The following is a 7500-nucleotide window of genomic DNA, read 5'->3' as shown; positions in this document are numbered from 1 at the left end:
TCAACTGTTAAACTAATAAAGTTCATTTTCAAGGTATGTGACTGCTATGTGAAATTTCAAATGCTAGGTTAAGACGGATCGCTACTTCCGGTCATGTGGAACACCATTCACGGTGAATGGCAATGGCACAGATGATTTGCACAAGGCGGTATTATGTACCTCTGTGTACCAACACCAGATAAAAACAACCATATTTGAGCTTTCATAATTTTCCCCGCAATGTGGACCGTAGAAGAAAATGGATTCAAGCCATCAGGAGAGAGGAAGGCCCACTGTTTAACGTCTCTAATAGCACAGTCGTTTCTAGTATGCATTTCCATAGCAGTGACCTGTACAAAACACCTAGTGGTTTTAACAAACCAGAGTTAAACAAGACGTGGTACCTTTTGTTTTTTCATGGGTCTCTGACACAACCCAAGCCAGGAAGTCTGTTTTTGAGAGGACAACTGAGAGACTGGGGTTTGATGTTCATGAAGTCCAACAGGACGGTCTGGTCTGAGCACCACTGGAGAAAACACTAACATGCAGTAAGCTAATGTTTAACTAAGTTAAGATAACGGGTGCTTTTAACTTAGCCACTAAAGGCTGATAGGCTACATTGTGCACATAAATCATGACAGGGGAAAGAAAACCATTTTAATATGATAAATAAATGGTTTGTTTTGACAAGCAGCATGTCAGGTCGAGTGCCGTGGCTGAGTTGAGAGATGGGGCTATGTCGTCATAAAGTTGCCAGCTTCGCACCTACAGGCGTCTACATGGCGAAAGTTAGCCGGCGGTTTCAAAAGTTCCCACTTCGGAAGCCGGTTTCAAAAGCTATCGGTTTCAGTCTCCTAAATTGCCAGCGTCGTTTACACGCAAGGCGTAACCGTTAACAAAACCTCACCAGTTTCACAAAAACCGGCGTCGTGTAAACGGCACCTAAGTGACGATGAGCTGTGTGTTGTTGAAGAGTGGTGTTGTCGACATAAAATAGTAAACTACCAAAAACAGTGTTGAGAAAATGACAACCCCCCCCCACACACACACACACACACACCACCACCCCCTAGCGCTGATCAAATTACAAAAAACAAATTATCGGAAAAATGATGCTCAAAGCCACTTGACGTATGCACTTGAGTCTGTGTGTGTGTGTGTGTGTGTGTGTGTGAGTGTGGGTGTGCATGTGTGTCTGTGTGTGTGAGTATGTGTGCATGTGTGTGTTCAGCACTCACCTCCTCTTCATAATGGACTGGTGAGCTGTCAGTCACATCACAGAGCTGCCGTGGGTTCAAGCTCTCCTTCCCCAAAGGAGCAAAGGCTTCTGGGATTGGGTGCTAAGGAGAGAAGCGGGGCGTTACTGAGTTTGCAGACAGAACTCTCCAGTGTTACTTTGACATCAGGAATCAGCTGTGAGGTGATACAGCACAGACAGCAATGCTACTGACCTCAAATTACAGCAGAGCTACTGACCTCTCTGACCTCTAAATACAGCAGAGCTATTGATCTCTAATTACAGCAGAACTACTGACCTCTAAATATAGCAGAGCTACTGACCTCTCTGACCTCTAAACACAGCAGAGCTATTGATCTCTAATTACAGCAGAACTACTGACCTCTAAATATAGCAGAGCTACTGACCTCTCTGACCTCTAAATACAGCAGAGCTATTGATCTCTAATTACAGCAGAACTACTGACCTCTAACCTCTAAATACAGCAGAGGTACTGACCTCTTTGACCTCTAAATACAGCAGAGCTACTGACCTCTAATCACAGCAGAACTACTGACATCTCTACCTGCTAAATACAGCAGAACTACTGACATCTAATTACAGCAGAGCTACTGACCTCTAATCACAGCAGAACCACTGACCTCTCTGACCTCTAATTACAGCAGAACTACTGACCTCTCTGACCTCTAAATACAGCAGAGCTACTGACCTCTAGCTAAAGCAGAGCTATTGACCTCTGACCTCTAACTACAGCAGAGCTACTAACCTCTTCCTGCAGGCACTGTAGCAGGGCGCTGGCATCGGCATGTGAAAGTGGGGGGCGGTGATAGGGGGAGCTGGTGTGTGATTGGGTGGTTGGCTGACAGCGGTACAGTAGATTGTCTTCTGATTGGGGGTTGCAGTGGTACAAGGGGCTGTTGTCTGATTTGGCAGGTGGCTGAGAGTGGAACAGCAGGTTGTTGTCTGATTGGAAGGGTGGCTGACAGTGGTACAGCAAGTTTTTCTCTGATTGGGTGGGTGACTGACAGTCGAACAGCAGGTTGCTGTCTGATTGGGTAGGGGGCTGACAGTGGAACAGCAGGTTGCTCTCAGATTGGGTAGGGGGCTGACAGTGGAACAGCAAGTTGCTCTCAGATTGGGTGGGGGGCAGACAGTGGAACAGCAAGTTTTTGTCTGATTGGTTGGGGGACTGAGAGTGGAACAGCAGGTTGCTGTCTGATTGGGAGTTGCAGTGGTAGAGGGAAGTTTTGTCAATTTTGGGGGAGGGGGGTCTCATCACCCACACTGGTTCAGAGTGGAGGTCGGGGGTATACGGGGATCGCACGGCCCTTTGCTTCACCTCCTCGATGGCCTCTCTGATGTCCTTGATGGCCTGAGAGACAACATCTCCACTGTCTCTGACAGACTCCACCCCTACAGTCTGGTTGGACAGAACACACTCCGCTCCAGTACTCGGATTGGGCAGTACAGACTCCACCCTTACACTTTGGTTGGACAGAACATGTTCCATACCTGCAGCCTGATTGGGTAGAACAGATTCCTCCTCTGTACCCTGATGAGAAGGAAGAGATTCAATCCCCACACTGTAATTGGACAGACCAGACTGCACCCCTGCAGTCTGATTGGGAATAACTGGCTCCATCCCAGCAGTCTCTTCCATCAGAGCATTCTGATTGGCTGAAACAGAGTCTAATAGTCCCATCACGGTTGACTGAGGATCTAGAGGCTCCTCTTCCTCCGTGATGGGGGAAGTCCCATCCCATTGGCCAGCCTCACCGTCACTCTCACTGTCCGACTGTTCATGATAGTGGTGCAGGCGGGAGCCCACAGATGCCTGCCGCAGGAGAAGGAGTGTGGGGGCATTAGTGGGTGTTGAATGAGTGGGTGTGACTTGAGTGGGTGGGGTCTGGTTAGGGGGTGTGGTTTGAATGTGTGTGACCTCTGTATTAAGGTAAGGAGGTGTGGTGACAGGAGTGGGTGTGGCCTGATTGCTAATTGTTGTGGTGACAGTGAGTGTGCCCTGCTGGCTGATTGGTATAGGGAGAGGAGTGGGTATGCCCTGCTGGCTGATTGGTATAGGGTGAGGAGTGGGTGTGCCCTGCCGGCTGATTGGTATAGGGAGAGGAGTGGGTGTGCCCTGCCGGCTGATTGGTATAGGGAGAGGAGTGGGTGTGGTCTGACTGCTAATTGTTGTAGTGAGAGGAGTGGGTGTGGCCTGATTGCTGATTGGTGTGCTGAGAGGAGTGGGTGTAGCCTGATTGTTGATTGGTATAGTGAAATGAGTGGGAGCCGTAGGTGTGGCCTGTTTGCTGATTGGTCTTGTGAGAGGAGTAGGTGTGGCCTGATGGTGGAGCTGAGGCCAGGAGGGAGGAGCTCCAGGCTGAGTCTTCTCAGGAGGGTGGGACTTACAGGGAGGTGGGGCCTGGAGGAAGCCCTGTGATTGGTAGTTCTGAGTGGCCAGAGGCATGGCTTGGGCTCCAGTCTCCACCCACATCCCATCTCTCTGCCAATGAGTGCTCTGAAAGTTGGGATGGGAGGGGCTTTGGCTCATGTCCCCTGTGTACTGGTTGAGTGACTGGGGGACATTAGTCCCGTCTCTCTCTCTAGACACTCTGTCCATCATAAACTTCTCCTCCCTTTCTCTCTGTCCTGGGAATCTGTCCATCATAAACTGCTCCTCCTTTTCTCTCTCTCCTGGGACTCTGTCCATCATAAACTCCTCCTGCTGCTGCTGCGGTCTCTCCAGCTGCTGCTGAGGTCTTTCCTGGTGTGTGTCTGTGCGCTCTTGGTCTCCACCTCTCCTCTCGTATGCATCTGGCTCCTCCCATTGAGTCTTCACCTGCATCTCTCTAAGGTGCTCTCTTCTCTCCCATTGGCTCTGACCTCTATCACACTCTGATTGGTTCTGATCTCTCTCCCACTCCGATTGGCTCTGACCTCTGACACACTCTGATGGGTTCTGACATCTGACACACTCTGATTGGTTCCTTTCACTGTGCTCTGATTGGTTCAGGCTTTCATCCACGAGGATCTGGCACTGGACCCCATCACTATGCTCTGATTGGCTCTGTACCCTCACAGCATGCTGGGATTGGACCTGTTCCATCGCACTGTGCTCTGATTGGCTCTGCTCCCTTGTGACCTGTTCTGATTGGCTCTGCTCAATCATGGCAAGTTCTGATTGGCTCTGCTCCCTTGTGACCTGTTCTGATTGGCTCTGCTCAATCATGGCATGTTCTGATTGGGTCTTCTCCCTTGTGGCCTGTTCTGACAGGCTCTGCTCACTCGTGGACTGGTCTGAGTGGCACTGGTCTTGTCTCTGTTGGCCGTGGATAGGAGTGGGGAGGACTCTGGTGGGCTCTAGGACCCTGGTCTGGTCTTCAGGTGTGCATGGGGCCTCTGGGATTGGGAAGGGCTCCTCAGGACTGTGAGCTGCAGAGCGGCACACTCTCCAGTTGGGCTGATGAGGATGATGATGAGGGATACTCTTTGCATTCTGACTGGCTGTCTCTCCCAGCTGGTTGATCCCGTCTCCTGGCTGATTGGCTGGCTCTTTGTATTGTCTAACTTGTTCTGTCAGCTGAAGGTTCTCTACCTGCTGATTGAATTTATCACGTAGCTGGTGGATCATGGTTGCATTACTTAGCTGGTGGATCATCTCTCTTGGATAACAGTCTGCCTCTTCTAGCTGGTGGATCATGTGATTGGCCTTCTCTCCCTGTTGGCTAGATCGATCTCCCTGTTGCTTGGACCCCACTCCCAAATGAAGGATCCTTTTAGGAAGCTGATTGGTTCTCTCTCTCTGTAAGTGAACTCTCTCTCCCAGCTGATTGGTTCTCACTCCCAGCTGACTCTCTATTTCTCCCTGCCGATAGGCTCTCTCTCCCTGCAGGTGAACCCTCCCTGGTAGCTGATTGGTTCCCTCGGCCTGTCTCCAGGAGTGGGCAAGGCCTGGTCCAAGTACTGCATGTGGCGCTTCCCTGTGCATTTGTCTGGAGGCAGGTGTATGGTGCCAGCGCTGCTGTGGGTGGGCGTGGGGGGAGGGCGTTGGGTGGAGGAGCTGCTGTGGGGGAGGGTGGGGTGGCAGGTGCCTCTGTGGGGGGGTGTGGTGTGGGGGGAGGTGCTGCTGGAGATGGCTGAGGGCCTGATGAGGGTGGTGTTGTTGGTGTGGGGGGAGGTGCTGCTGGAGATGGCTGAGGGCCTGATGAGGGTGGTGTTGTTGGTGTGGTTGGTTCTGGTTCTGGTCCTGGTGGGGAAACGGGTTGTCCTGGAGGAGGTTCTGCTGACAGGGCCTCCATCGCCTGCGGCCGACCTCTCCTGACTTCCCAGCATGCATCTGTGCAGCAGGGGCCGAAGCTCTGCCCACACCCTCCACTAGGGGGCCTCGCTGGGACCCGGGTCTGTGGCTCATCACTGTCAGCCCTAAGGAAGGACGGACACACACACACACACACACACACACACACACACACACACACACACACACAGTTATCAACACACAGGAACACACATCATCATTACACACACACAACATCACCATCACGCACAGGCGCAAACAAACACACAAATACATGCTTTCCTATATGCACACACAGCATCACAGAGTACACAGGTTGTGTGTGAAGAGTAATATCTGTGAATGCATGTGTGTATGCATACATGAGTGTGTGTGTGTGTGTGCATCCGTGAGTCATGTCTGTGTGAGTGTGTGTATGCATAGTACATACGTGAGTGTGTGTGTGTGTGTGTATGCGCGTGCACGTGCATAGGTGCAGTATCTGTGTGAGTGTGTTTGTGCATACTGCATACATGTTGAGTGTGTGTGTGTGTGTGTGTGTGTGTGTGTGTGTGTGTGTGTGTGTGTGTGTGTGTGTGTGTGTGTGTGTGTGTGTGTGTGCATGTTGAGTATATAGTGTAAGCAGATGGGTGTCTCATGGCTTTGCTGAGGGAATCTAAATGCCCATCTGTCAGACTCTACAGAGATCTGTGGTTTAACCTCCTACCACTCTCTCAGCTTACACACACACATACACACACAGAGATAGAGAGAGAACAGAAGAGAGAGAGAGAGAGAGAGAGAGAGAGAGAGAGAGAGAGAGAGAGAGAGAGAGAGAGAGAGAAACAGTGTTTGACACAGCAGCTACAAGTCAATCGGTCAAATGTGACCGATTGACAATTCTTTTCTCTCAAAAATATTGTTAACTTATTCTGACTACCATGAGGCTCCTTGACTTTGTTGACATTGGGCATCTGAACACACAAAACAAATTTTGCTATTTTTTATAACAATTTGAGTCTTTAATTCAACTTTAGAACACCCATGTGTTTAATTCAACTGTAGAACACCCTTACTCCCCCTCTTTGCTTCTATGCCCCCACTGGAACCTTTCCCCAATAGAATCTTCCCCTTTCTGATTTGCATCAGCTTAGGTCAGTGAGGCCTGCAGGCCATAAATAGCAAATTGAAATACAAAACTGGTTATCGAATAGAGCACAAGTTGATGCAAAGGTCTATCACAACATTAGATGATAATATGTGTGTTACTATGGATTTATATGAAGTCATAATGCAGCGGGAACACAAAACTAGTAAACATAAAACGAACACAACACTAGACAAATATCTTTCGTTTGTAACGTTAGCAAGTTTACTGTAAGAGCCATGTAGCATAGTTGGAAATTGTAGCAATTTCTTGTCTTTATTTCCCAAAATCAATATAGTCGTTCCAGAAAACAAACATCGCTTTGTTTATCCACTTCAAAATGGAGTGATGGTTTGGCAGAAGTAGTAGCCCACTATACAATCCTTTGTTCACAACGACAAATATGACACGTCTGATCAAATCACCTGTCAAAACGTTACAGGCCCTCTGCTAACGCACAGCGCACAGGTAATATCTATCAGGTGCGCGTGTGTTGTTTGACGAGGATTAACGGGTTGGGTTCGCCGGGTTCACAGTGGTTAGCCTACATTACTTCATTCGGTTTCTCATTTTAAGTAAGTAAACTTCTACAACACAGTTCACTAACTGGATAGCCTACGTTTGCGCAGAGAGCCGCACCGGAGGAGTCTTGCTTACCTGTCGGTGCTGCGGGCCAGGAAAGTGTGTCAGCGGGTCCTCATTTTCTTTGGTGCTCGCGGATCTCCGGTCAACGCGCAGGGATTAGGTTAAGCGCACGCGCCCGCCTCCCCAGCCGGTGACATCAGACCGGATTACACACAAAGCGCAAAGCTGCCCCTTACAAACAACCCGCCCCACCCTACCCACATACACATGAATACA

The sequence above is a fragment of the Alosa pseudoharengus genome, unplaced genomic scaffold (assembly GCF_046254945.1).
Source record: "Alosa pseudoharengus isolate Yale_2024_CS ecotype anadromous, Long Island Sound unplaced genomic scaffold, YU_APseudo_1.1 YU_APseudo_1.1_scf_24, whole genome shotgun sequence".
Taxonomy (NCBI): domain Eukaryota; kingdom Metazoa; phylum Chordata; class Actinopteri; order Clupeiformes; family Clupeidae; genus Alosa; species Alosa pseudoharengus.
The sequence above is the reverse complement of the archived record's forward strand: the minus strand, read 5'-3'. Positions refer to the sequence as shown.